Source organism: Passer domesticus, chromosome 11, assembly GCF_036417665.1.
Source record: "Passer domesticus isolate bPasDom1 chromosome 11, bPasDom1.hap1, whole genome shotgun sequence".
In the NCBI taxonomy this organism is placed as follows: Eukaryota; Metazoa; Chordata; class Aves; order Passeriformes; family Passeridae; genus Passer; species Passer domesticus.
The window spans coordinates 20,000,056-20,013,925 of record NC_087484.1 but is presented as its reverse complement, the minus strand read 5'-3'; the positions used below and the strand labels follow the sequence as shown (position 1 = coordinate 20,013,925).

General features: G+C 50.6%; 1 long non-coding RNA gene across 2 annotated transcripts; it reads right to left on the bottom strand.

Moving 5' to 3' along the window:
- Positions 1-853: 853 nt before the first annotated feature.
- LOC135309535 (uncharacterized) lies at positions 854-7,416 on the bottom strand. 2 transcript variants are annotated; one of them, XR_010369758.1, is made up of 3 exons: positions 6,705-7,416; positions 1,992-2,188; positions 854-1,538 (listed from the first exon to the last, which is right to left on the bottom strand). It is a non-coding gene; the product is annotated as an uncharacterized LOC135309535 (long non-coding RNA). The 2 variants fall into 2 exon arrangements; XR_010369757.1 differs by lacking the exon at positions 854-1,538 and having other exon boundaries at positions 1,792-2,188.
- Between the last annotated feature and the right edge of the window lie 6,454 nt (positions 7,417-13,870).

Here is a 13,870-nt window from a genome sequence, read left to right as displayed (position 1 = left end):
TTTGTATCAGAAGGAGATTTTTTAGGGAGAACAGAAAGGTAATTTCCCCCTGTACAGTGGGTTCACACTAAAGGAAGGGGGGAGAAGCACCAAATGCTCTCATTTTTCTTGTAAAAAGTGGTGGAAATTATTCCATGGCAGCAAATCGGTCCCTGTGGGTATCCTCTTTGATGTGCAAAGAATAGGAGTGTTTTAGCTGATCTCAATATTTTTAATTCTCTTGCTGATTTCAAAGCCCGCTTTAGCATGAGCTACCAAAGGCTCAGAGATTACCCTGCAAAAGCAGTTTTGTTATTGTCTCTCTTAACCCCAGCTCGCCTGCAATTTCCTGCCATCATTTTTATTATGTCTTCTTTCAGCTGGGAATGAACAAGCAGCTTTATTAGGAGAAAAGGGGAGAAATACAGGAGGGAAAGCCCCTCCGGATGAGGCCAGAGGCAGAGCCCGGCCAGGTACGGATGCTGTGTGAACACAAACCTGGGATCTGCTGGTGCTCTCCCATCTGAAAGGAGCTGCAGGGCCTCTCCACCAGCACAACTTTTATAGAATCATAGAACTGGGTTGAAAAGGACCTTAAAGATCATCCCTTTCCAGCCCTTGCCATGGGCAGGGACACCTGCCACTGTCCCAGGTTGCTCCAAGCCCCATCCAGCCTGGCCTTGGGCACTTCCAGGGAACCAGGGGCAGCCACAGTTTCTCTGGGTGACTTCCTAATGCATCAGATCTGATCAAAAGTGCTTCTTTGGCCCCTCCCATTCAGATGAAATATACATGTTCATGAGAAACAGAAGAAATTGGAAAGGGAAGGTGTCCAAGGCCAGGCTGGACAGGGCTTGGAGCAGCCTGGGGTAGTGGAAGGTGTTCCTGCCCATGGCAGGGGAGGGAGTGGAATGAGATGAGCTTTAAGTTCCATTTCAACCTAGATCATTCCATAATGTTATGATTCTATGGAATTTTCTGTTAAATGAGCCCCCTTCTCCTTTATTCCTAAATTTTCCAGAAATATAATGAAATCTCTTTCACTAAGAATAAACTCAAGCTCTTAAAGCCTCCTCTTACTCCCCCCACCAATTGTTAAACTCTGTTGTGCTGCTTCTGCATTTCCCACACAAAGCTCCAGCATTATAAGAATATTTCTGACACCAGGACCAGGCAAATGCCTCTCTGCAGTTTCAGAACACTAAAGATTTGATTTTTAAATGGAAATAGTTAGCAAGGTTTACAATTAAGCAACCAAATTGTAGCAGACATTTGCTCTGACATTCAATATATTGTTCACAAGCCGATTTTATGGAGTAAAATAAAGACTCTTTATTCCTCTCGTTGAAGGTTTTCCTGGGTTTCCTCTGCAAGGCTGAGCCTTTATTTGCACCAGGCTTGACTCTTGCTGATGCAGCCTGCTTAGCCCGTGGATGGCTGTTCAGATAATTGTTCTGTTGCCATTAACACAAGTTCAAACGTTGTTTAATTGTGGGAATATGCGGAGTTGTTGCCGATCAGGGTCATTCAGGAGCCGAGCTGAATGCTGATTTCAGGGTCTGTAAAGGCAGCACACAGCCTCGCTTTTTCTCTTCACATTTGATTTTTCATATCACTTGAAGAGCTTAAAATAGTCCCTGTCTAGGTAGGCTGAGCTTTGCAGAGGAAGATCGACTGGCAGATATCACCCCATGCAAAGCCTCCGCTGTAACCAAGCAGAGGTTTGCAGGTAATAATAAAAGGGAAAACTACTGAGTCTCAAGATAAAGGATGTTCTCCGGGCTGTGGGTGTTCAAACAGAACACAACAACATTCCTATTCAGCACTCTTTAATTCTCAGTTAAAAGAGATGCCGGATAATTGTAGCTTAATCCTGCTTGAAATGACAATTTTCATTTCAACCTCCAGTTTTATCGGAGAAATGTTTTCACTTGCTGAGCTGCTCTTCTTCAACATTTGGCTTGCTAAAATCAGCCAGCAACAATAACAACAATAAAAAAAAAAAGCCAAACCTCTCAACCGCTGTAAAATGCATCTGGAATCTGACAAACAGGCTGGGGGTTGAGTCAAGAAGAAATCAGCAGCTTCCACCAGGTTTTTGTTTGCTCGAGGGTTTTGGCGGGAGGTGGCAGGTTTAATACAACAATTCCGAGCTGCTGTTTGCAGGGATTGCTTTTCCAACATGTAAGTCAACACCGTCCCCTGAGATCTGGAGCGAAGACAAAATAAATCTAGTTTCATTTAAATTTTCATCAGGGTAACACTGCCTTTCCCTGCCTGTTTCCCTTCTGAACACATGGGCTGGTTCCACCTGAAGGAAACCACCCCTCAGGACAGCACAGTCACTACCAGATTGGCTTTTCCAACACCAGGAAAGTATCCTTGCCATTTTCCTGGCCTGGCTCATAATGAGAGGACTCGGTGGAGATTATTTTCTTTCTCCTTTCATTTATCTTCTCCTCCTTTTGGGTTTCTCACCCAAACTCCTGTTGAGACTCTTTTTGTTGTGGAGGAGTACCCCAAAGAAAACCGGGAAGGTGCTGTCATCTCTTGGATTCATCTCAAGGGTGTGTAGAGTTACCTTGAGGTGAAATGAAAACTCTTCTGGGACAGAGTCCAGAAAATCTGTATCTCATTTCCCAGGCTTGATCTGCCAACATAAACTAGGGCTAGCATCAGACAGGAAACCTCTAATGCCACCATTGTAGAAATAAACTGGATTGGATATTAGGAAAAATTCCTTCATGGAAAGGGTGGTTAGGAGTTGGGAAGGCCCAGGGCAGTGGTGCAGTCCCTGTCCCTGGAGGGAGGCATTTAAAATCCCTGTGGATGTGGCACTTGGGGAGGTGAGTTAGTGGTGGCCTTGGCAGTGCTGGGGGAATGGCTGGACTTCATGGTTGTGGAGGTTTTTTCCAAGCTTAATGATTGTCTGGCTCCAGCCTGGCTCAGGTGGCTTTTGTTTAGCTGGTGAAGAGCTTGCTCCCAGAAACTCCCAGAAGTTTTCCCTGTTGGGAAAATCTGGTTGGGGTTAGTGCCAAACCCGTCTGCTTACAACTGAGTCTGGCCATGTTGGGAAGTTTGCCTCTGGGTCCAGCATCTCTTTAAAGGTTTGGAGGAAGGAAGAAAGGAAGGAGGTGCCTGTCCCTGAGCAGGCTGTGTCTGTGTGTTCCAGCTGTGTCAGTGCTCTGCTATGGGGTCCTGGCCTTGTCCCTTTGTGAGTTGCTCAGGACCACACTTCTTCCCATACTTCCATACCCTGAAGCCCTCAGGGAAAACGCTGCTTCATTCCTCCTGAAAATGCAGATTACCATCTTCAGAGCATAAAGAGCCTGCTTTGCAGGCTGCCACTTCCCTGGAATTGCCTCTCCTCCCTCCGTGCTGCACAAGGACATCAGCAGCTCTTTAATTGTTCAGCTCCCGTGCCACCACATCTCTGCGGAGATGAAGGGCTTTAGAAGGAGCTGTCCACCCCAAATAACCCTTCCTGCACAGGAAGCCTGGTGCAGCACAGCCCCAAATCCCTGATCCTGGCAGACTCAGCTCCCTTCTGTGTTCTTTGCTGACCTTTTGGAGTTCTGTGGCTCTCAGGGCTGTGGGAGGACCAGCAGTGCTCCACACTGTGGAGCGGCAGCGGCGGGGCCAGCACGGCCCCGGGCTCCGATCAATGCTCATTCCCAGCTCTCCCCGCAGTCACTGGCCCATGGCTGTGCAATGATTTGGAGGCTGTAATTGGCTGAATGCTTGGCTTACCCCTTCACTATCACTAAATGGCACAACAGCAGCTGCTTTCCAGAAAAAACACCGCACACACACGGAAAACTCTGCTGGAGTTGTCGCCATGCATTGCTCAAGAGGCCATTCCCCGTCTGCACAGAGGCTTGGAGCTGCTCCTTTGGGCATCCCATTGTCTATTCTGAGTCCAGTGGGACATGGTGAAAAGGGGAAGGCTGGAGAAAAGAAACTCCACCTCACTTTCCACATCCCGGAAAGGTCCTTGGGATGTGTTGGTGCTTCACCAGCAGAAGCACTGGGGTGATGGAAGGCAGCTTGGCACCTTCATGCTCAGCTGGGATATCTTCCCACATTTGTGCCCAGCAGCTGAGCTGGGAAAAGCCAAAGGACAAGAGGAAAAAGCCTCAAGTTGGGTCTAAAGGAGAGATTTAGGCTGGATGTTGAGAAATTTGTTCACTGATGTTAAGCCCTGGCACAGCTGCCCAAGGAGTGGTGAAGTCCCCATCCCCAGAGGGCTTTAAAAGCTGTGTGCATGTGGCATTTGGGGACATGGGTTAATGGTGGCCTTGGCAGTGCTGGGACATAAATTTGACTAAGCCTTAAAGGGCTTTTCCAACCTAAAGGACTCTGTGATTCTGTGGCTGCCACTGTGCCTGGGGACAGTGTCACCATGGGGCTGCCAGTCAAGTTGGAGGCTGCAGCAGCAGCTCGTGCTGGTCTTAGAATTCCAAGTGCTGGTAAAAAATTGCAGGTCCTGGCTGGGGGAGGAGGGAATCTGTCAGCTCCTGCCATAGGAGAGGGTAAACAAGCTGGAACCCCAGTGGATTGGGGAGTGCTGATTGGGTTTATCTGCACGAGGAAAGCAGGAACTTATTTCACAGTGCTAAGTGATACAGGTAATATTTCCAAAACAAAATCTCCCATTTGAAATCCAATTAGGGTTGCTAAGAAACAACATAGTTAACCAGCCAATATTTGCTAAATCCAGACTTTTGCAAGCAAGGAAACAGCTTCGCCAAATTGCACTAACAATACATAAATACATTCATATTAAACCAAACAACTGCAATCCTGTTAACACCAGCTGTGAGGATTTTCCTTGTTATCTGGGGGATTTCAGGAGCTTCTGTAGTGCTTCCCAGTCCCCTGGTTGGGGGTCTGTCCAGAAACCACAGTGTTGGTGGGACAGGGAAGGAATCTGTGCGTTTACTTTATTGATGAACATACATCTTTTGTGCCTGAGTGGAGGGTCTGAAAAGTAATTTGGGTGAAAAATAGTTGCTGGAGAATGCTCTTTAATTGTCAACTGCTCCAGTATAACTGATTTCGCCCCAAAAGTTCCTGCAAGTTTTACTAAAGCAGGCTGTTTTTCACGCCTGCTCTCGGCAGACAGAATCATTGATCTCCAAATTCCCCGTTTGCCTCTGCTCGGAGCAGCTCCCTGAGCCTCCTCTCCAAGGAGCTTCAAGGACTGTCCTCCCTGCCCATCCCCTGCAGCACCAGGCGTTCCAGGCCTGCCTGGGACCTCTGCACATGGCAGCAGGGGGGTCCCCAGTGGCACCAGTGCTCTTGGTGCCCAGCACCATGGGTGAGGCTGCAGCATTGACCCCCAAGGCACCGCCTGAGTCTCGGCATCCCTGTGGCTGCACTGGCACAAGGCGGGAGCCTGGGCTGAGCTTCTGGGGCTTCATTTGGGCTCTAATGTTACATTTTAATCACTTTGTGGTCTTCCCTGTTTGGCAGGACTCCAGGCTGGCCTAGAGGTATAGGTAGGGCTCCTCAAAGGGTCTTCTCAGTTCCTGTCCTGATGAAACGCCAGATTTCTCCAGAGCTGATCCAGAGCAGAGACCCATCTACAACGAGGAGCCTTTCTTATCTCCTCTGGTGGGTTTAGGGCTTTGACTCTGGTCTCTTCTCAGTGTTGGGGGAAAATTCTGCACCAGGGGCTGCACGACTGTTCCACACCCTTTTAGGTGACTCAGCCAGGTGTCCAGTGCAACCATCCCACATCCCATTCCCATGAAAGGGAAATGTTGAGTGTGATGGGCAGCTCAGCTCTCCCAGCACTGCTGCAGGAAGTGCAGTGTTTTCCTGGGATAAGCTTTCCCTGTAGGGTTTGTGTGGATACTTCAATGCCTGTGTCATATTTACAGCAGTCAAAGATCCTTGTCCAAGCTCTCCTTGCTCCATGCTTGGCTCTTTCCTGGCTGCTGCTTTGCCCTGACTCCACAGACACAATCCTTGTGCCTTCCTGAGTCTCCTCTGGCTCCCCACAGGAGTGGGAATCCAAGGCAGTGGCCTTTGGCTGATGTGGAGGGCATGATAATGCGCCTGCTCCTTCAGTTCTGTGAATGTTCATCCCAGCAAATTGCTCTGTCTCTGCTCAAGGATCCTTGTAAATATATGGACTAGAACTGGCAGGAGCTGCAGACTACCAGGGTTTTTTTTCTCCTAAGAAAAGATTAGATTTCAAAACTTCCTCTTTTGTATTGAAGGAGAGCAGAAAATCTTTCTTACATCAACCTGTCTGGAAGTCAGGTCCAACTCTGTTACCAGTTTCCTCCTGATTTGTGCAGTGCTGTGTGTTTGCTCTCTCCAGCAGCTTCCCAGCTGGAAGCAGGGCTTCTTAATTCCCTTTTGGAAAGGAGTTTCCAGTTCCAGTACTAACCCACTGGAAAATGACCCCTTGGATAAGCAGAGCCCAGACCATGCTGCACCTCCCAGGGGAGGCTCCTGGTTTGGTTTGTCCCACTGCAGTGATCACTTTGTGGTGCTGAGCAGACCAGGGACTGCCTGCCCAAGCTTTATTCCCAGGAAAAGGGCTAGGGAAAGATGGGAGCGGGTGCTTAAATACATGGGGAGAAACTGCTGAAAAATACCTCCACTTCCAGCCCTCCCCCAGAATCCCTTTGACAGGGAGTGTTGGGAAGAAAGCCCCAACTTTAAAATCACCAGATGGTTTGGGTTGGAAGGGACAGCCTTGTTCTACCCACCTGCCCCAGGCAGTGACACCTTCCAGCTTGTTCCAAGCCTTGTCCACCCTGGCCTTGGCCACTTCCAGGGAGGCAGCAGCCACAGCTTCTGTGGGTGGAACAGAAGACATTGCTCCCAATCCAAGTAGCTCCTCTGAAGTTTCCCAGTCACTTTGGCAAGCTGGGCAGACAAGCCACTGGAATAGCTCTGAGCCAGGGACTCCAGGCCAACCAGGGATACTCCAGCTTCTCCAGCTCATTCCTGTAGCCAGAAGCTGCTTTCCAGAATATGAAACCTCTGCCGTTGCACTATTATAGGTTCTATAAGGTTCTGCTGTCATGTTTCTGTAAACTTCCTGAAGCTGAACTGAGTCATGGAAACTTGTCTGGTGCCAAACTCACTGTGCACATCCCACTGGCTCTGTATCTCAGTGAATTTAACCAGTTCCATGCCAGGGAATGGGAATGGGTGGAACATCCCCAAGTGTGCCCAGCCCCAGCAGCACAAGTGTGGTCAGCTTTGGTGGAGGATCCGTGTCCCAGCTCATCCCTGGGATCTGCACAGGCCAAAGGCAGTGCCTGGGTGTCAGTGCTGTGACACTCCCGGAGCTGGGAGCCCAGGGATGGAGCACCAGGGTCAGCAGCACTCCAGAGCTCCGAGCCAGCCAGAGGAGCCTGGATGTGATAGAAGTAATGAACAGCACAGCTCCAAATTAAAACCCAGCTAATGCAAAGGGCAGGGACCTCACCTGTCACTCTGCCGCGTCTCCGCAGAGCCGCCCAGACTCTGCTGAGCTCACAACTCTGGGTTCCGTGACCCTGGGGGGCTGAGGCTGCTGTGCCATTCTAATGATGCTCCCAAGGGGAGCAGGGTGAAGGGCTCGAGGAAGGAGGGCTCGAGGGCAGCCACCTTTATTTAATGCACCATGACAGTGCATAACTAACGCTCTTTATCTCCCCGCATTTTGCTGAGAGGTGGCAGTTCCAGCGTGGGGCTGATGAAGTCTGTCCCAATCTTCCCGATGACAATGCTTAACTTTTGTCTCCTTCCTGACTCTTCCTCGTTGCTGCTTCCATTTGGAGGTGAGTGTTTTGTCCTTCAACAAGAGACTAAGCTGTGAGACCTTGCTAATACTGGTTCTTTCCTCCTCCTTCACAAGGACTAGGAAATCTCTCCCACCCCTGAATATCCTGTCCCTCCACACATCTACCTCCCCAAAAGTTATGAGATTTTCATTATGGGAGAGGGATCACAAATAGAAACTTCCTTTTTCTTCCCTTGAAGGTCTTCTCCAAGCACAGCAGGAGAGTGGGGTAGGAGGCCAGTCTTAGATCCAGGTCATCTTTCACAACTGCAGCTTTGATTTGAAAAAGAACTTGGAAAGCTGGGGAAGGAGTGTTTATTAGGAGAGTGCTTTGGAGGAGGAGAGCTTTGTGTCTTGGAAGCCATAAAACCACTTCTGGGAGCTTCGTCTCACTCCTTAAGAGGTTTTGTGCCTAATTGAGGACTCAGTGAGGCTCTTGCAGGCTGAGAAAACAGCTTGGACCGACTGCATGTGCAGGGGGTGACTGGGGTGGGAAGAAATCCATTGAGGACCCGAGTGAGAAAACTGCTGGGTTGTGACCCCAGGTGTTTTCCTCCTCAGGAATTCCTACCACAGTGCTGTGTCCTCTCCAGAGAAAAGAACTAATTGTGCTTGCTGTTTATTCAGATGCCACTAACCCCCATCAGGTTCTCCAGGCAGTTGCTGGTGGGGAATTCTCTGGTGGGAACTCTCTGGCTCCCCTGGGCACCTTTCCCCTTCCAGAGTGGAGTGAGCACGCAGCAAAGAGGCATCTCTTGGCACAGAGAAGTAAGAAGATCTTAACTCCACTTCCTGCATTTCCTGCATGCATTTCCCATTGCATGTGGCGTGGGGACACAAGGCTGAGGGGGGGATCACTGCAGGGCTGGAGTGGGACTTGCTGGGGAAGCTGTGGGGTGCAGGGGCAGAGCTCCTGCCCCAGCTCAAAATGGGGATCCACTCAATCCCAACAGGCGGGTAGAGCCAGAGGGCAGCTGCTCAGCTGCTGTGATGCCAAACTCCTAAGGAATGCAGAGCTCAGGAATTCTGTCCTGACAGCCCTTCCAGCCCTTCTCTCAGCCCAGCAGCCCTTGCAGGGCTCAGCTGTCCCTGTTCCTCACTGTCCCTCTGGCTTTGCCCTCCCCTTCCCACATCTTTCTGAGGCAGGAGAGGAATTGGAACTCAGGGACCTGGCAAGTGGCACCTCAGAGGCCTCAGCATCAATCGATCCGTCAGGAACCTGAGCACAGGGCAGCTGCTGACTGGGGGAAACAGCCCGGTGATAAATTGGATCAGAAAAACCACGGGATATTGGCACTTGGGGATGCAGGAGAGCAGGGACTGTGCTAAGGGAGAAGGGGCATAATAAATGGCTCCTTCTCAGAGGCCTGGGAATGCTGCCTCTGCACTACGTGCTGTCCAGGTTGGACAGGGAGATGGGAAGTGTCTCTGGGCTCTGGCCTGAGGTTTGGGCTGTGGCTTCTGTCTGAGCTCTGCAGGACGCCTTCCCCTGGTGCCATTTCCAGGGATGCTGCTGGTCAGTGGGGCTGGGACAAGGTGGAGAGTGGCATGACTGATAAGGGATTGGGAAATCCTGGGAAACTGAGCTGCCAAATGATTGCTCTCCCTTGCCTGGAGGAAGTGGGGAGGGAAAAGGCTTCTGAAAATGCTTTCTTCCACAGAATCATAGAATAGGTTGTGCTGGAAGGGGCCCAGAGGATCATCAAGTCCAGCTCTTGGCCCTGCCCAGGACACCCCAACAATCCCACCCTGTACATCCCTGAGAGCCTTGTCCAAACTCTCCTGGAGCTCTGGCAGCCTTGGGGCTGTGCCCGTTTCCTGGGGAGCCTGGGCAGTGCCCAGCACCCTCTGGGGGAAAAACCTTCCCCTGATCTCCAACCTAAACCCCCCTGACACAGCTCCAGCTGATCCCTGGTCCTAACTCTGTGCCCTTTGCCTCAGAGGACCTGCAGCGCTGCAGGACCCAGTGAGGGACCTTGCTGGAGGTCAGGGCCAGGCTCAGGCTTCTCCTCTGAGAGGAGAGAGCAGAGGGGAAGCATCGAGTCATGCAACAGTGCCTAAGCTGCTTCCCGAGGCCTTAAAGCACAGCTCAAGGCAGTGAAGCGATGCCAGCAGCACGAGGAGGAATCACTGACAAACAGGCTGGCAGGGGATCCAGGAGCTGGGGGAATGGCAAGGGGAGCACCTGCAGCCAGGTGAGCTCAATTTCCTGCTGCCTGGAAAGGCGGGATGGGGATGTGGGTGGGTGGGGAAGTCAGAAAGGATTAATGCTTGTCCTGCTGTGAGAATGAGCCACACACATTGCTCCTTCCACACGGTGATCCAGAGGAGCTGAGGATGGGATGTTCATCAGGAGACTCAGTGGAGCTTAAATGCCTCCTGCACAGGCAGGAGCTGCAGGAATGCTCAGCATCTGCCACTCTCTGCCAGGAAGGGATTTCATGCCAGGTCCTGATCCTCTGGAGACTGTGTCATTCCCTTCCAGTGTGGGAGAGGGCAGGGAAAGGGCTGCTGTAGGGACTCGTGTGCCACTGGGATGCGCTTTCAGAGGAGGCTGGAGACAAATGGCATCACTAACAGCTTGTGTGACAGAGCAGCCAGAAAACCCAGGAACAGCTGGCGCTGTGAAACGCCTTTGGAAGGTCTGGGTCTATGGAGCTGTGTGGAAATAAACTACCAAGCTGTCAGCAGCTCTCCCACCCTTCCCAAAGCACGGGAGAGGAGGAAATGGGTTCAGCTCCTGCTCCTCCCAGAGGTGGGAAACGGATTCTGAACCGGGCTGGGGCCGGTGGGCTCCTGCAGCACTGATCACTTGAAACATCTCAATTGCAGTGGATGGTTTGAAAGGAAATCTGGGACTGCAGGAGCACAGAGAACACCGAGACCATGCTGGAACCATGAAATGCCTGAGGAGATCTGGAGGGAACAGCACAGCATTTAAGTGTGTAACTCTATCCGGAGGAGTTGATTAAAATGTCACAAACTCCTAGGAAAAACCAGGCCTTTCTGCTGGCCCCTAATGGTAGGAACTGCTTTGGGAAGGTGGGGCTTGCAGAGAGGCACCTCCTGGAGAAACTGGGTGAGTAACTGGGTCATGAACCGGCTGGAACAAGGCTCCAAGGAGCAGTAACTGTGTCCCTGAGAAGCAGAGGGCTGGGGGAGGCAGTCAGGCTGGCTCCTGGCTGTCCCCACACACTTAGGACACGTGCTCAGACCTGCCCCCATCTCCTGGGACCACCCAAACCCCACTGCTGAGCTCCAACAAGCCTTTTCTGCAGCACTTCAACTGTGCATGGGCTTCGTGGGTTTCCTGGGCCTTGAGTATTGGAACTTCCCACCAGCTGGGACTAACTTGGGACTGCATCCACGGGGCAAATTCCTCCCCTGGCTGCTCAGCATGTGAGCTGAGGGTCAGGAAACTTGGTTGCAGCTTGAGGTTTGTGGTATAAAACTCTCTCTGGCAAAAGTTCAAGGCAAAGGTCATTAAGATGCAAGACACCTTCCCCTGGAGAATGAGTTTGCTAATTAAAAATGCATTAATAAATCCAACTTTTCAAGCGGAGATGCAGTGAAGGAGCAGTCAGGAGTTATTAAGCAGAATGAGGAGGACCAGAGGAGTCCAAGTCCTGAGCCCTTGGCACAAGCCCTCTGTGAAGGAAGTCACTGAGGTGGATTGTGCTGGTGGATTGGGAAGGAGATCACACATGGAAAGAGCTCTGCTTGTCTCTAGCCCTGTGAGCAGCCATGGCTATGGATGAGAGCTGGGAAATGGCCTGATGTGACCCTGGAACAGCTGGAACATGTGACCTGTCACCCTTGCTGGTGCCAGAATGACCAACCAGCCCCAAATATCTGTGGGTTCCTGTCACATTCATATTTTCTGAAAAATCCCTTCACCCAGGATTTTTCTCCTGGGAAGCTGAGAAGCCTCAGAGAAAAGGAAAACAATAATTATCTCATTGCTTCTCCTGTGTTTTGCTGCTTTGGAATGTGGTTGGAGATTGTTTATCAACAGGTGATTGTTTCATTGGTTTCTGCTGTGAATTGTTTTGATTTATTGGCCAATCAGTGTCAAACTGTGTCGAGACTCTGGAGAGAGAATCACAAGTTTTATTATTATCTTTTTAGCCTTCTGTAAGTATCCTTTCTGTATGCTTTAGTACAGTTTAGTTTAGTATTCTTTAATATAATATAGTATCATAAATAATAAATTAGCTTTCTGAGAACATGGAGTCAGATTCATCATTCCTCCCTTCATCCTGGCACCCTGCAAATACAATGGGTTCCCTCCAAAGGCTGCTCAGGTGGAGCTGCTCAGGGGCTCTCCTCAGCATGGCATCACCTTCTGCATGGTACCAAACCGTGTTCCTCCTTCCCCGGTGTGGATTTTGGCATCCCAGCCTCACGTGGTCCCTGGGAGGACTGGCTGGGTTCCCAGACACATCGGGCAGCCGGGGGAGCCGCGCGAGCCCACGGGAGGTTGAATGGTGTGTCCTGGGTTAATGCTGTCCCAGGTGACACCAGCAGAACATTATTTACTGAGGACACGGAGCAGGCAATCACTCTCCAGGAGCAGGTGATCAATCTTGTTACATCCCAGCGATCCCATCACTGCTCCTCACAGCAGGAGCAGGCTGGGCTGCTCCAGGGGCACCAGGATGGATTTTGCTGTCGTTAAAGCAGAAGGATACATTGGCAAACCAAACTCTGGGTTTCACTGGATCCTTTCAGGAACAAACCATAGTGAGGGTGACCATGGGGTGCTGGTGTCATCAGTGGGTCACCTACTGGGGGCATGGACAGCCTTCCAAGGAAAGACTCATTCCCACAAGGACACAGTTTCTCAGCTCACAACCACCTTTTCTGCCTGCACTGGTAGCTCTTCTCCTGGAAAGTCTGCAGGCTCTGGCTGGTCAGGAGACTCCCCCAATTTCTTGCCCACTCCCAGTGATCCAGGTGCTCCTTGCATCCATGAACTAGCAGACAATCTCCCCTCAGTGTAAGGGTTGTTCTAAAAAGGCATTTGTCAGGTCCTATTGCTACCAGAGAGATTTGTCAGCAATTAATGCTTTCCATTAAAATCGCCACGTGCCAGGAGCAGAGAGGGACTCATTTATGGCAGTGGGCTGCCCTCCACCCTCTGCTCTGCATGGAGCACTGCTGCAGAGCTACATGGAATCATTAGGGTTGGAAAAGCCCTCCAAGGTCATGGAGTCCATAGGCATTAACCCAAGTCCTCCACTAACCCACATCCCCCAAGCATCACATCTCTGTAGATGTGAGGGGATTATTTCTGTGCTGGAATGTCACAGAGGGATGTGTTGGGGGTCCTTGAACTTAGTGACAGGAGCATACCTAGAGCAGAGGCCAAGCATAAGGGGAAATACAGGCTCCATGATCCAAAATTGTGCCAAAAAGTCACAGCTGATGTTCTGGAACTGCTCTGTTCTCTTTGAAAATGTTGAAACTCTTCTCTCAGTCTGTCCCCACCTTCATCTTTTGCAGGAAGATGTGACCTTGTCCTTCTTGGGAAGAGTCTTCTTGGCTGGTCAGGGAAGATATGTTCCTGCCTTGTCAACCTCCTCAAGCACTTCAGAGTGGGAATGGCCATCGATAAATGGATTTTTCTTGGCTCTCACCCTGCCCGGTTTAATTCTTGGGTAATTTACTGTGCCATTTCCTGACGTGCTGCTAAAATGTGCAGCAGGGAGCTGGCAAGAGGGGAGCCAGAGCTCGTCTGAGGAGATGGGGGTCAGGTCCTGGTGGAGGAGGGGATGTCCCAGAGTGTCACCGAGTGACACTGCCGTGGTGTCCAGAGAGGGTTGCTGTTAATTGAATTGAAGAAGACAAATGGCCATTAGCTCCGTCTCCAAAGGACAATAACTGCACTGATAATGAAGCTGAACTCCCTAATCCTGATCCCAGGGATCCGTGGAGTTATGTAATTGATGGAATATCATTAAGAAAGAGGAAAATGTCCAAATACAGGCGGGGATGGGGGGGGAAGGGAGGAAGTTTACAGAATTTGCTGCGTTCTGATGCTTACAGCTTCAGAGCCAGCTTTTCAGAAGCATGGAGACCTTTGAGTCACATTTTTCATCC